Source organism: Melanotaenia boesemani, chromosome 15 (assembly GCF_017639745.1).
Source record: "Melanotaenia boesemani isolate fMelBoe1 chromosome 15, fMelBoe1.pri, whole genome shotgun sequence".
Classification (NCBI taxonomy): domain Eukaryota; kingdom Metazoa; phylum Chordata; class Actinopteri; order Atheriniformes; family Melanotaeniidae; genus Melanotaenia; species Melanotaenia boesemani.
Genome location: NC_055696.1, coordinates 24,726,686 through 24,742,799, shown reverse-complemented (window position 1 = coordinate 24,742,799; position 16,114 = coordinate 24,726,686). Strand labels below are relative to the sequence as shown.

General features: G+C 40.4%; 1 long non-coding RNA gene across 1 annotated transcript; it reads right to left on the bottom strand.

Moving 5' to 3' along the window:
* Positions 1-5,272: 5,272 nt before the first annotated feature.
* On the bottom strand, positions 5,273-15,262 carry LOC121654611. The gene is made up of 3 exons (XR_006012976.1): positions 14,752-15,262; positions 13,844-13,847; positions 5,273-5,282 (listed from the first exon to the last, which is right to left on the bottom strand). It is a non-coding gene; the product is annotated as an uncharacterized LOC121654611 (long non-coding RNA).
* Between the last annotated feature and the right edge of the window lie 852 nt (positions 15,263-16,114).

Below are 16,114 nucleotides of genomic sequence, written 5' to 3'. Positions count from 1 at the left end.
AACTCGGCCCATGTTCTATTTCAGCCAGTCATCTGTCTTTCCACCACACTGATCAGAAGATTTTAAGATAAGCTCTTGAATTTATTCATACTCTCCCACTTTTAGACAAGCAGCAGCTGTTCAGTCTTTCAGAACCAACCCGGTTCTGCACAGTAATGTCACATGAGACAGAGGGTGGAAAAATTATATAAAAAAGCTTAAAAAAAAAAAAAGGCTAGATTCAAGTCCCATCCAGCTCAGAAACCTCCACTGTGGAAGTGAGTTTGCCACAGAGTGCTACAGTTCAGGGATGGCAGCTTTGAAGAATGAATGAAGCAGACTCATTTAAGTCTTCCAACCCTCTCGAGGATCTCCTACCATTTTCTCTCATTGTAGAGAATGAAACCTAAATTCTGTCATTTGCATACTTTTCTTGTGAAGAGCAGATGAAAACCGAGAGACACATTGGGGAGTATTTACAATTTGTAATGTGCTTATTTCCAGGACTAGTCTTTTTAGTATTAAACAAAATCCAATTTCTGTTTATATAGCAGTAAATTAGGCACAATTAATTATATTTTGTTGTCCTGGGTATTGGGATTAGTCCAAGCTGTTTATTTCCACCGATGCTCTGAAGTCTTCCAATAAGGAAGCTTATGAAGTGTTCATGTGCACAGTAACAAGTTCACTGTGCAGTGGTGAAGTATTAAAGAAGTGTCATGATGAGTGTTTTTTTTTTAGTTCAAATGTCTCACAGACTTTCGAGAGTTCATTATCTCATCGAAGTGCTTAACTCAGAAAGCGCAGCAGTGATTTCAGCCTGTGCACTGCTGTTTCCTTCATTATCAGCCTCCTACCTGTAAGACAGTAGCTTCAGTTTGCTCTCAGGCACTTGTTAACTTTTAATCTCTTTCTCACTTACAGATTCAGCACTGATTATTTAAAGTCAGGCAGAGAGGCAGTTAGTGCAAAAGTGTGCTTGCTGGCTTTGCACATCTTCAAGGATGATCAAAATGTTTGCACTTATTGCACAACTGACTTTTGCATGTGCCAGAACAATGCCTGCATTTTTATAAATCTGGTTAAACATTAGAGCAAATTATCATTATTCCACAGGATTTATGTTTAAAATTGATCAATTTCTTAATCTTTAAAAATAGATAAAGCTATGTCTGGTAGGAAGGTAAGAAGAAATTTCTGTTTTTAATTTTTAATAAAGGTAACTAAGTAAAACAGCTTCATTAGCATTAGCTCAATACAAAAGAAAAGGGTTGTATTTGTCCTTTCACATTAAGTGTAATTGTTCCATTTGTTTAGAGCCACAAGCCTGTTTTCTCCCTTATAGAAACCTCTGAAAATTGTTTACAACTCAAGCCACAGAGTAACTCTGCACTCAATGCACAAACTCCACAAGGAACTAAGAGCCTACTTTCACCTTCAAAGACAACTTTTCTAGTTGCCAAGCTGAACATGTAAACATGGATTCATGGCCACGACTTTTACTTATAGTTAATGAATTCATTTCTATTCTTATCTATTAATCATCCCTGAGGAGTGCAGACAGAGTTCTGTTAGAGGTTTGCTTACTTTAGAACATATAGGTCAGATTTCAAAAATATCTAAAATCTTCAGTTGTGACCTAGTTTCAAAGGCAACCTTCATATATGCACTTTACCAGGTCCATCTTCTAGTACCAGGCTGTCTTCTTCATCAGGACCATCTGCTAGTACCGGGGCGTGCTCTTCATCAGGACCACCTTCTAGTACTGGGTCAGACCTCCTTTTTAATGCTTGGTGGGATAGGAAGGTTTTCACCACATTGTTCATTCTATGAGGTTTTGCTTCATATTTACGTGACAGCATCACACAGTTGCTGCAGGTTTGTCGGCTGCATCCATGATGAAAATTTCCTGTTCCACCACTTCCCAAAGCTGCTCTATTGGACTGAGATCTGGTGACTGTGGAGGCCACTGGAGTCCAGTGAACTCATTGTCATGTTCAAGAAAGCAGGTGGAGATGATCTGAGCTTTGTGACATGGTGCATTATCCTGCTGAAAGTAGCAATCAGAAGATGGACACATGGTTAAATACAAGAGTGAAATACTGCAACCCACTATTTAAAAAGAAAAGTGTAAAACATTAGCTGTAAAAGCTGTGATGTGTTGTGTCAGTCTCTAAAGCAGGGAATAACGGAGTGCCAAGAAAAGTGAGGGTTTATCGAGTTTAGAAACACATCATATCATGTACTACAACTTGGTTTTCACTCTTACACATTGACTAGTGTTACATCACTTTAGCATTCCTACCAGTGAAATAAACCTGGAAGGTAAGTTGACCATATGAGAGCTGACAGTCCCAATAACCCTTAGAGAACCATTAGTGCCATTTTTCCCAGATGCACCTCATTACTTCCTGTTTTATCTTATTTACTATAGGATACAGTAGAATTATAAACTGGAAAAAAGGAAGAGCAGATGAATTGAAAAATGTTGAATTTTAAACATGAACTTAGACAAAATGTTTCACATATGATGAATTCGGTATGGGCTCTTTAATACCCCATACCGCCTGGTTAATAATCCAGGCTTGGCTGCATCGCCCTCTAGCAACAGACCTTACCTCTGATTGCATCACTTCATCATATTCAATAAGACACCATGTCCATTACAAATTTAGTTTTGTATGGAGGAGTCGAGCTTTGAGAATCTATCAGTTCTTACTGAGAGGTCAGTCAGGTCAGTTGGCTGAAGTCCGGCAGGCAATAAGTAAACAGCAAAGTAAGACCTTGTCCAGTTGAAAAGACAACAACGTCAGGGTTCTGACAGCAGAGGATAGAAAGACGAGTACAAAGGTTCATCAAAGTATCCAACTCCCCTAGCATTTCCACTTTTAGTTACATTTAAACTTTGAGTTAAAATTATTGTTTTTTTTTATATTGATCAACACAGCATGAGCACAACTTTGACTTATGACAGAAATAAAAAATAAAAATAATATGTTTTCATTTTTCCAAGGTCAATAAACCATCATTTTTATTTTTATCATTAATAAAGTGCTGTAGATTCATAGTTATCCAGTTGGTAGGGAGTTTTACCTAATAGGCGTGAAGGGTTGTTGAGGTCCTATGATGCCTCTGACTCACCTGACCATTGTATGGGTCATTCAAGTCACTGTCACCTGTAAATTATTTACCTGTCTAACCAAAACTGTTTTGGTCACAATGTCCAGCAGGTGAGTTGTTGTCAAGGCTGCATAGGTGCTGGAAATGTAATACCTGAGGTGATCATTTTGACTCAGGTGTAATTCACATATCTGAACTGTGGCTTGGTATAGAAGACATAGAGGTTTCTATAGCAACTCCACAAACCTCTACAAACCTCTGCGAGCCAGTCAGAATACAATATAATGAAGTTATAATGAGGAAGAGGAGGACAGGAGAAGGACAGATGCTCCAAGAGTGAGACCGATGTCACTCTTAGAGTCCTTTGATGCTGCATGCAGGTACTATCAGATACTATCCAGGTACTATTAGGCAAGGCAAGGCAAATTTATTTGTATAGCAAATTTCATGTACAAGACAATTCAAAGTGCATTAAATAAAACATTGAAAGCAATGCAGAGTGCAAGAAGCAAGTGCATTAAAAACAAACTTTAAAAGAAATAAAAGAAATTAAATAAAAACAGGGGAAAAAATTGATTAAAAGACCTAAAATAAAATAGATCAAAAGCACAAAATATAGTTCCAGTGTGGGGAATTTAACAGTTGTTCTGATAAAAGGAACCAAATAAAAAGTTTTTAATCCTGATGTAAAACTGCTGAGAGTTTCAGCAGACCTGCAATTTTCTGGGAGTTTGTTTCACATGTGAGGAGCATAAAAAGCTGAATGTTGCCTCTCCATGTTTAGTTCTGACCCTGATGACATTAGGAATCTGGTTGGTTCATAACAAACCAGAAGATCCTGAATGTATTTTGGTCCTAAACCATTCAGTGCTTTGTAAATTAATAGCAAATTTTGAAGTCAATTCTTTGACAGACTGGAAGCCAGTGGAAAGATCTGAGGACTGGAGTTATATAAACCACTTTCTTGGTCTTTGTGAGGACTCGAGCAGCAACATTCTGGACTAACTGCAGCTGTCTGATTAACTTTTTAGGGAGACCTGTGAGGACAGCTTTACAGTAGTCCAGTCTACTAAAGATAAATATATGGACAAGTTTTTCTAAAGTTTTTCCTGCTGATTCATCAGTCCTTTAACCCTCAATATGTTCTTTAAGTGATAATAGGCTGACTGAACTGTCTTAATGAGATATGAGGGAGTCATTAAACAAAATGGCCACTCTTCTACCTTTCTTTTGTGATCTAGCTCCACTCACAAAGCTGAAGTTTAGAGGGGTCACTTCTATAAGAAAAACTGAATAATTTTCTCTGTCTAGCCAGGTTTCTGTTAAAAAAATAAATTAAGTTTGTGCTTTGTAATAAAATCATTAATTTAAAATGTTTTTTTCTGCCAAAGATCTGACATTTAGTAAAGCTAGCTCCAGTGTGCTAAAAACATTATCTGTACAGTTTTAGTTATGGACGGGCTATTGCCTATTTAAACAGGGATAAAAGAAACTACTTGCATTTTAGGCTGCAGCTTGTCCTGGAGAGAGCCATGAGTATCCACATAGTTGCAGCCTGGACTTAGCACATGTCAATCAGATGCTGTGCTGTTATCAGGCTGTGGAGACAGATGACGAGTTTGTTTCCATCGTGGAGGGAGGGGAGGTAGGTGTTGGGGCTGTGACGACTGTGTCAGAGCTTGCTGGGGGATTAGTGGGGGAGGATGAGGTGGGATGTTTCGGGGTGAAAAGATGTGACTTGGGCATGGGGTCAGTTTGGTCGCAATAGTGACCAGCTCCTTCATCTGGGAGGTGAAGTCCAGGAGGGGTGGGGAGGATGGAGAGAGGGAGGGTGACCGGGATGGAATATGATAAGATGAAGGGGGTGGATCCTCACTGGAAGTTATGGTGGTTTCTTCAGACGGGGGATGAGATGTTTTTTTTTTATCCGGGTTTCTTCTAGGCTCTGTCTTATCATATTGTTTTGGTCTCTCTTGTCTGTTGTCCTTGGCCAAAGGAACAGAGTGTCTGTTCAGAAAATAAAACAAGTTGGAGGCGAACTGAGTTGTTTTATGGCCTTACTCTGGTGTGTAGGGAGATTTCATCAGACTTAGATCCAGAATCCTGCAGCAGTGGAGCAAACCTGTTCTGTAGTTGCATGTCTGGTTGTTGTGGAGGAGACTTGTTAGTTTTCCTTTTGACAACTAGCCACTAGCCACAACTTGCTAGAGAGAGGGGTTGAGGAGGTACTTCGGAGGACTATCGTGTCGCTAATATCAGCAAACTGGGCTCTGCCTGTTACTTGTCCTCCCATTTCCCTGTGAAATTATTTACTCTTCGGCTTTGGACTAGGGCATTCCAAGGAGGACTATGAGTGAAAGACTTATTACCTTGTACACTGTCCTCCTGTTTCTTTCCAGCCATGTTTGTGCTAATTAGCTGTGTGTTGTCTGTTTTTTTTATTAAAGGCAAGGTTGTTTCATTTTCACATAATCCATTTACTTCCACATTCACCTCGAGCTGTAGAATCTTTGTTTCCAGCATGTTGAGCTTCTGTACAAGTTTGTAATAGTCATCTGTAGGGAAGGGTGCCATCTTGCGGCTAGTTAGCTTTAGCTCCTGCTATTTGTAGGCCACGCTGACGTGACACTGACAAGATTGTAAGAGTCTTAAAAAATTGTAGTATCCAACCAGATTTACCACTACAAATCTCTATAGTCCCAGTGATTAATGAGTATCCAGGAGTGGTTGCTCATAAATTTCTTGAGTAGAAAAAAAAGAATATTGGCAGAAAAAATGTAAGCAGAAGGGAGAACGAAGCAGCAATGCATCAGCAGGGGACAGAAGCATTCCAGGTAGGACTATCAGTGAAAGAGATTGGTTCTATCCAGGTACTATCAGGTACTAACCAGCATCCAGGTATAGCGCAGATAAATTTAAAGGGCCTAGGTTTAGTGGGTTTAAGATTTTGCAGAGGCTGGGTGTCATTAAATATTTGGTAAAACAAACATAATGGTGTTTTATTTTATTTAGTTTTTATTTTATTTTTTAACTTATCCTGTCCAGCATCGTAGCAGCAAAATGATGGTCATGCTGCTGTGTTGTGCTGAGCAAATTTGCTTTGCCAGGGGGAGCTTTATAGCTAGAAGGATCCTGTGGAAAATCTGATTTTTTTTTTTTTTTTTTTATTTCTAAAATTATTTATTTATTTTAAAGCGTGGAATTCATGTAATCTTGCTGAGACTGGGAAAAAAAGAGAATACTGAAGAAAAGTAAAAAGTCAAGTAAAAAAAAGAAAGAGGAGACAGAGATCAAGTTGACAGAATTAACGAACCTTAAATCCAAACTACTACCAGATAACCAACTGCTACAGCTGTACAGAAACACATCACTGAATTTCCTATGGCTCACAAAGACCAAAATCCTTAATGGATATGGATAATATAACGATTAAAAATCTGCCTTCTGAATCTGTGATTGTACCTTCCATTAAGAGTTGCTACTCCTCTTTGCCTACGATTATAACAAGCTGAGTACAAAAGTGGAAACTGGGCTTTTGAAAGAAGATCTATTGTTGAGTTTGATAAATGAGTTTCCTGTAAGAGGAAAATATCTGCCTTCATCTCCTGCAGCCAATTGAAACTCTTCAACCTCTTTCCTCTGTACCAGCTCCACACACATTCCAACGTTGCTGTTGAAAAAAGCTTAGCTTGTTTAGGCGGGTCGGCTGCTGAATGACTCCTTCCATTGACCGGCGAGCAGGATCTTTCACCACAAGGACTGAAACTGGGCTGAACTGAAAATAATGCGAATATCGCCATTGACCAAAAGCCCCTGTCTCTGTCTTCAGCTACATTTTTGGAGCACAACTACCTCACGCAAATCGATCTCTATGGCAACGTGCCCAGGCAAGCACACACACACACAGCAGCATGCGCGTACCACTTAAAACAGATCAGAACTTTACAAATAGGATAACCTGGCTCGTTACTGCAGAAAAAAAAAACAAAAAAAAAACACCTTACTGTAGTCCAGTAAAGTAATTTCTTTACCGATTTTTTAAGTGTAGAGTTGTTTTGCTAAACCAGCATCTGTCTCATCTTAACTTACCTCATGTAAAGTAGCTTGTAGTTTACTGGTCTAAAAAAACACACTATAGCAGAGGAATTAATACTTCCTTCCTCCACTGTTTTGGTTTTAACTGAAGTAGCAACCAAAAAACTTTAGATAACAGACTATTTCTCTGCCAAACACAACTAGGTTTTCTACCTAGCCTCCTCCTGGAGCGCCTCTGCTTACATGGAGAGATTGAAGAGCCAGTGTGATGGCCCACCACACATGGTAATATCCACACCTCACCACAAGTGTAGATCTACTTTAATTTTATTTGCTCCCTGAGTCTAAATGGCTCACATTCCATTTTACATTACTTCACTACTAAATTACTTTAATTTTTCATACCTAACAATGTTAAACACATCTAGGCACTGAAAGATTAAATTATGTTTTGTATTAATATTTATTTATTTTTTTGAGTTACCTGGAATTCAGCTTCTTCTTCATGCTGCAGCAAAGGCGTGGCCAAGGGCTGAGGATTCTGATAGGCTGCTGCCAGCTCCATTGGACTTGACCACATGCCGCAGTGTCATATGGGGTGTTTGAGGATTTATTTTGAGGTTTTGGTTAGTGCAATTTTTAGTAGCCATTGTATTTAGCTCAACTTGTATTTAGGTTCACCTGTTTGATTGTTCAGGGGGTTAGTTTGTTATGTTCATTCAGTTGTTTGCTTGCTTAAGTTCTACTTCGCTCTGATTTTGAGTCTAGTTATATTTAGTTGGCCTCTTTTATCAGTATGTTTAGTTGAATTTTTGGATTTTGAAAAACTTAGATTTTGGGGCTGTCCTGCTGCCTTACTGCTTGGTCCCTGACCAAGGATATTTTTGAGCTGTGGGTTGGTGGACCAGTTACTAGAGGCTTGGATGCAGGAGGTAATAATAATAATAATAATCCATTTCATTTGTTGGCGCCTTTCTAGACACTCAAGGTCACCTTCCAGGATAAAACACAAGAATAAAACAAATCAATAAATACATTAATAAATTAAAAAGGATTCATAAAACAATAATAAAAGCAGTGTGAAATATTACAGTGAGTATGCCAGTTTGAACAGATGTGTTTTGAGTTTGGATTTGAACAGTTGTATAGAATCAGAGTTACGGAGGTCTGGGGGGAGGGAGTTCCAGAGATGAGGAGCAGAGCAGCTGAAAGCTCTGCTCCCCATGGTAACAAGGCGGGCTGGGGGGACGATGAGGTGGATGGAGGAGGAGGATCTGAGGGAACGGACTGGTATGGAGACATGGAGGAGATCGGAAAGGTAGGGAGGAGCGAGGTGATGGATGGCCTTGTAAGTGAACAGCAGGATTTTGTAGTGGATGCGGTAGGTGACGGGGAGCCAGTGGAGCTGCTGCAGAACAGGAGTAATGTGATGGGTGGAGGCGGTTCTTGTGATGACCCGGGCTGCTGCATTCTGAACCAGTTGAAGTCTATGAAGAGTTTTTTGGGGAAGACCGAACAGAAGGGAGTTACAGTAGTCGAGACGGGAGGTGACAAAACTGTGAACGAGTATGGCGGCGGTGTGAGGGGTGAGGGAGGGGCGGAGGCGGTTGATATTGCGAAGGTGAAAATATGCTGACCGGGTTATGTTATTGATATGTGATGTGAAAGACAGAGTGCTGTCGAGGATGACACCCAGACTCTTTACCTGAGGGGAGGGGGAAATGGAAGAATCATCAATGGGAATGCAGAAACTGTCAGATTTAGAGAGAGTGGATTTGGTGCCTACTAGTAAAATTTCTGTTTTGCTGCTATTTAGTTTAAGAAAATTTGAGGTGAACCAGGATTTAATCTCTTGAAGACAATCTGTGAGGGAAGATGGTGGGAGGGCAGAGTTCGGCTTGGTGGAGAGGTAGAGCTGGGTGTCATCCGCATAGCAATGGAAATGTATGTATCAGGTACTTGATACTGGCTTACTGGCTGATTTCAAAGAGGTAATCAATGTCTTCTTCCGTCAATGCCAATACGTCAGCCTTACCTAGAAGATTGAGGTACCAGGGTTTAGCCTGTAACAAGTCTACAATCCTTTTGGCTGTTGCCAATTGGTCCTGTATGGAGGAAGGTCCAGCCATGGAATCATTGTAAGTCTTTGTGGTTGTATGGAGCGCCACAAATACCTCCTTATACCGATCAAGGTCTGCTGGGTCCATGGTGGTCAAATCATTCTGTCATGGACTGCGGGATGTGAGGACTCAAATGCAGGGTGGAGAGGCAGGACACAGATTGGTGCAGGAATAAAGGTTTTAATTTAGAAGCACTGAGGAACTTACAAGGATGAAACAGGGGAGACACAAAAGGGAAACACTATGGATGATCTGACAAAGGACAACTGAAACAAAGGGGTATTAATATACAGTACTGAGGAACTAATAGGGAACAGGTGAAGTGAATGAGCAAATCTAACCAGGTGTACTAATGAAAAGGAAACAGAAAGCAAAACAGAATACACAAGAGAAAGAACTACTAAAATAAAAAGGAAACCAGACAGGACTGTGACGATGAAAACGTACAGACAGGCATGGGCGGATCAGTACTCTGGAGTTGATACTTAGATATCAGCCAGTCAAAATATGATATTCAGTACCCTTTTGAGTATGGATATACCATACTGCTGATACAAAACATGCCATTTGTTTTTAACTTTCAGAGTTTTATGCAATAAAACTGCATGGAAAGCCCAGTCACAAAGTATTCCTTCTGTGTCACATGATTATGGTAGCCAATCAGATGTCTTAGGCTAGGTTCACACTGCAGGGCATAATGCTCAATTCGAATTTTTTTGTGAAATCCGATTTTTTTGAGAGTCTGTTCACATTTCCAATTAAATGCCTCTTGTATGTGATCTCCTGTATGAACCTTGTGCACACCAAAAGTGTCCCGCATGCATAGAAGACACAACGATGTGACAGTGAGTGTGCGTGTGACGTCTTCGTGTTTGCGGTAACAGCAGATCGTATGTTTCAAATTTTAAAGTAATTGTCCAACCGTAGCCTGCACATTTTCAATGGCATCGTTTTAAGGAGGAGATTACAAAAGAGGAGAGACAGCTTTTTGGCCATGGCATTTTGTGGAGCAGTGGCAGCAATGTCTGTACAGAGAAACGTGTGGGTACGAAGTTGCAGCCAGGAGTGGTGGGAGAGTGATGTGAGCACCTTTACAGATAAGGAGTTTACCATGACCATGATGTATTATTACCCTTTGTAATATGGCAAATTCAGGTCATAATATAATAATGACAATGTCAATCTCAGCACTATGCTTTAATTCATCTGTGTGGATCACATGCTTTTCCATGAAACTCGTCTTCCACTTTAGTGAGATTTTGCTATCAGAATAGAGTAACAGTGTAGTGCACCATCAAGTAGAAAATGTCACTTTACATCTGAAGCTTCTTGATGTTGTCTGCTGTAAGTGTCCCGGTGTTGTACACATCACGTCCCTTCTCCCTTATCCACAAAAGAATTTAGCTACACATATCCACCTCTTACTTTTCTTGCAGGGGACCAGTGCACATTAGCTCGGCATGCTGCATGAAGCATTGCCATGCTTCAGGCAGGTTTGTGGAGTCCTAGTCCATCTGTGGAGCAGGAACACCATAGGCATCCATTTGTTGTTATGGCAGGTTGGCTCAATATCTGCTGCTCTGACCTTTGATACCTCTACCTTTGATATTTTGCAAATTCACGACATAATATAATAACAACGACAATGTCTGTCTCAGCTCTGTGTTTTTATTCATCCGCCTGGATCACAGGCTTTTCCATGAAATCTTGTTTTCCACTCTTGTGGGATATTGCTATCAGAGTAAAGTAACAGTTTAGTGCACCATTAACTGGAAAATATCACTTTAACACAGTATTTTACACATGACACAGAGATTAATGAAATACTTTGCATTTAAAAATAAAAGATTCATTTGGCCCTAAGCCGTTCCCTTATTCATTACCCACACCTATTGCCAATCACCATCCTGCCTTCTTATACAACAGCTACTGGATCAGTCGCCGTCAGACCTTGTTTGGATATGGATGGATGCTCTGCCTGTCCCTTCCCGGTCTAGGAACCTTTGGCTGATCCTTAAACCCTGGACTCTAGTTCAATAAGACTTATTCCTGAAAATACATTGGTGTCAAAAAATCTGAATTAACCAAGATCTGACTCTGTGAGGTCCATTCTAAAACACCTACACATTTTGGTAGCTTAACCCATTCTGACATTGTTAGTACCCAAGAGAATATTCCTAATGATTTAGTATCCCCTTTGACCTTTAATGATTTCTGTCAAGACCCTCTCGGATTCGCTACTGGTCAAGTTATTTTAAAAAATCATAACTAAAAGTCATGTTAAATATTTGTGGTCTCTTTGCGGATGAGGTTTAATTTATTTTTAACCCATTGCCATTACCTTAGGCATGATAGAATGGTAATTTTTTACTGTTATACACACTTAAAGGTCACATTGTTAACATTTCATGCAGCATTCCAGATAAGAATAAATTATTTGTGGAAAAGCATTTTTCTTAAAAAGATGTCAAACTCCAGTGTTGCTTTTTCAAGCCTATACTGCTATATTTACATCGAATCTGAAAATTCCCATGTGCTTACCGTATATTGCAGTTTCTGCAACTGCACATACAGTGCCATTCTCCTGCACTGAATGTCTCCGCTTGTGTTAGAGTGCTGACCTGGGATGATACCATGGTGGTATATAAGCAAAGAACGTGTTTGGCTATTTGGCTAGTATTAAATCTAAACATTGATATGAAACTTGTTGGAGAAAATCTTAAAAATGAACAAGTAATAAAAAACAGGTTCTTCTTTTCTGAGTAAAACTAAACAGGTACTAATTTCCACAATTTTAGTCACTAGATACTGTTCCCACTAATTTCTTTCTACCTTTCTTTTTAGGTTCTTCTCCTGTGTGTTCATTTTGATGGAGCATAGATGACAAACTACTTCTCTCAGTTGACAGTTTACTAATTTACAAAGTATGAGAATGTGCAGTCAGAGCTCTGGGTCTGTAATTAATCTATCCCTGGCAAACAGACATAACAAATGTCCTGCTGCCTACCACAGTCAGGACATCAACTCTCTGTCCCTCAAACCCTTATATATTACATGCTCCTCCTCCTTTCTATACATAGTTTTTGCTGACTAATGCTCCAGTTGCTGGAGTCGAGTCAGATGCAGTCACTGACCACATGCAGATGTTTACAGCCTTCCTGTGACCTCTATCGTCAGTGACTTCTTGTGTTCTGAAAAAAGGGACAAAGAGACCATACATAGACAAGCAAGGGATTTCCTCTGGACTCCGGTTGATCTAGAAATTTCCCGTAAGTGTAACATCTCACATGTTGTTTACTGGCAAAAGTGATTAGTCAACCTCCTCCCATGTTCTTCTCACTTGCCCCTTATGAAGAGTCTCATTGTTGCTTAAGCACACTAGCACACTGTTAGCAAGTATATGAGCTTATGGATAAGAGAGATTTAAGATAAATAATAGAATAAGAATATAAATGAAAATAAGTAGCACACTTAAGTAATTCCTTGATTAGTATCCCAATAAATTTATTTACAAACTCCAGGCCAATCAGACCAAGCAACAGAGTATTTTGCCCTGAATTTGACCCAAAAACAATCAGAAAATACCTTACATGTTTCCTCTGTTGTGATTGTTTTCTTTTCATTTTCTCCAATATGTAGATAAATCACAGTGGAATGGAATGAGAATTTTGAATGGGTATGGGTATAACATGCAGTGAATGTTATGAGATGCACTGACGTAAAAAATCAGATCGGAGCTGGAGTATACATCTTAGTGTAGCACCCCATCGCCTTTCCCTGTGAGAGTACAAAGCTTAACCTGATGGGGTGGTTTGGGTTCGTCGAGTTGAGGTATTTCACCAACATGGCTTACCTGCGCTCTGTACACGCGTCAACTTGAATAACGTGTCAGAATATTACCTAGATAGTAATCATGACTCCAGACAACCGTTTTATGAAAAAAATAGAACAATTTGTTTAACTTTAAAAAACAAATAAAACAAAAGAATATTTCTCTTACAGCATTTGGTTAAACTTAACTTTTTGGTTCTGCCTAATTAACAACAAAGGAATAAAAACATATGAAAAATTTCAAATGAATGCGTTTAAACTTACGAACATAATACTTTAAACCAATGAGGATGAAAAAAAAAATAAATAAACTGGGCCCCACACTCATTCACTCACAGTTCGTTGCACATGCTCGAAATTGTTGCAGGCCTGTGCAGCATGTGGTTCTGTAGCTACTGTAGTACCCCCAGTTTTTCCGGAAGAATCCTGCCTGAAGAGACTCCTCTTTACCAACGAAACCTCCTCGGCAGTCGTAGAAAAATCACCCGGGCAGTCCGTGACGACCCAACCGGCCAGCAGCAGCCATGACGTCTCCACTCCTCAGCAAGTGGGAAACTGTAGCCTCTAGCCACGCTCCTCGCCGTTCTGTCGTCTCCTGCGTGTCTCCAACAACATCCGAGCAGTGAACAACTGGGTATCACTCCCGGAGCAAGCACAACGCTTAATGGAGGGAAAATGTCTTGGTTTTTCCTCCCTTTCTCTCTGTTTTCTTCTCGCCCTCTCAGTCTCGCCATCTCGTTTTTTCACGATCTCTCCACGTCTCTCTCCTTTTCCTTTTCCGGTTTCCTCCTTTCGTCCAATCAGCATCACAAAAGAGAAGATAGACAAATGCCTTATCCAATAAAACAAAAGATTGTCCCTTCGGGAGCTTTCTGTGTCCTTATTTGTCCATGACAGTAACAGTCCAGCATGTTTATGACACTGCATTAATTAAAAAAAAACATCATACTTGTGCCATTTATGGCTACACCACATTAACCACATATATAACTTAAACATTTAGTCATACCTTCTTTGGCATTACAAGCAACTTAAACTTAAATCCCATTTTTCCCTCGGTGCTACACCCTCCCCTTTCTAAAAGGTTTTGATGTCCCCATCAAACAGTATGATTTGGATTCTTTAAACCTGTTTATGATGTACATGAACTCAAACTAAAACACTGAGAACATAACGCCATAGAATGACACCACAGTGTGTTACAAGACTAATATCTTGATTCTCCGTAAGTTCCACTACCAACCAACACCCCACAACTAAGAACAGTTAATGGCCGATTGGAAGGTTTTTCTAGCTCATCATAGCTAAATTTCACTACTGGCTTCTTGAGTTTTTCTGAGCATTCCACCGGAAACTCTTCTCTCTCCAATAGCAAATCACTATTCTCCCCCTCTCCCCCTTCTGAATCCGGAGCAGGGTCTAGAGGAAGACGTGACCTCTTCTGATTTATCTGACAGACAGCATCATCCAGGTCCTTTTCTGGCAAACTAGTGGAAGTCTCAGTGGAAGTGTCCTCTCTTTGCAGCAACCCTGATTTCAGCAAAAGGTCTTCCAACTCTACCTGATGACTTAATGGAACCCTTACCTCCTCAAGCTCAGAATCTGAGGAGGATAAAGAATCCACACAACTGACACTTTGAAGCTGTGCACTAGACGGTCTGTCTACTGCTCAGAATCAGTTTCTCCATCTACTGGCAACCTCACTAGACCTCCTACAGGTAGTAAGTGATTACGTTGCACAGTTTTCTCCACCCCCCTTTCACTTTCAGGTTTCACCTTAAAAATAGGTATGTGTGGCAACTTTTTTGTAACAACATATGGAACTGTCCTCCATTTCTCTTTTAGCTTGTGTCTACCAGTCATGCCAAAATTTCTTAGTAGGACCCGATCTCCTTTCTCCAGAACATGTTCTCTGACATTCTTGTCATGTGCTTTTTTTGTTCCTTTGATGATTTTCCCCTGCTGCTTCTGTAGCTAACTGGTAGTCCCGTTTTAGGTCGCCTCTAAGTTTGCCCACATACTGGTGGTATGTCGAATCCTGAGCACAGTCCTCAGTCACTCCAAAACAAACATCTACAGGCAGATGAGCTTCCCTCCCAAACATCAAGAGGTAGGGAGAGTAACCCGTGGCCTCATTTTGAGTGCAGTTGTAGGCATGCACTAACTGGCTGATGTTCTGCCTCTGCTTTGGATCTAGAGTCCCTAGTATTGACAATAGTGTGCGGTTAAATCTCTCTGGTTGAGGATCTCCTTGGGGATGGTAAGGAGACGTTCTTGACTTACGGATCCCTAACATTTTTAGAAGATCACTGATTAGCTTACTTTCAAAATCACAACCCTGGTCGGAGTGAATTCGTGCAGGCAGTCCATAATGCACAAAGTACCGCTCACAGAGGATCTTAGCAACTGTGGAGGCTCTCTGGTCTTTGGATGGGAATGCCTGAGCATATCTGGTAAAATGATCTGTTACAACAAGAATATTAGCATTCCCTTGTGAATCTGGATTGAGGGACAAAAAATCGATGCACACCAGATCTAACGGGCCCTTGCTGGTAATCTGGTTTAATGGTGCTGCTTTCTGTGGCAGGACTTTGCGGGTGATACATCTCCCACAGGTCTTAACATACTGCTCAACCTCTTTTCCCATCTTAGGCCAGTAAAATCTATCCCGAATCAGCTCAATTGTCTTTTCCACCCCAAGGTGTCCAGATTTGTCATGAAGTGATCTGATTACCATGGGAACATGCTCTTTGGGTAAGACAAGCTGATGTATTTCTGTGCCTGTGGGTCTCTTTACCTTTCTGTAAAGCAGTCCATCAATCAACACTAACCTTTTTGCTTCCTTGTGCAGCAAAACAGCTCCCAGGTCAGTACACCGGTCGGATCGAAAGATCTGTTCACCACAAAGTGACTTCTTAACTGGTGCGATCACTGGGTCTTGGTCTTGGTCTGTGATAAGATCAGCTTTGCTTAGCTGGACTAAGCATCCCAGGTCTAGGCGAGTAGGAAAAGCAGAGCACTCTGGAATG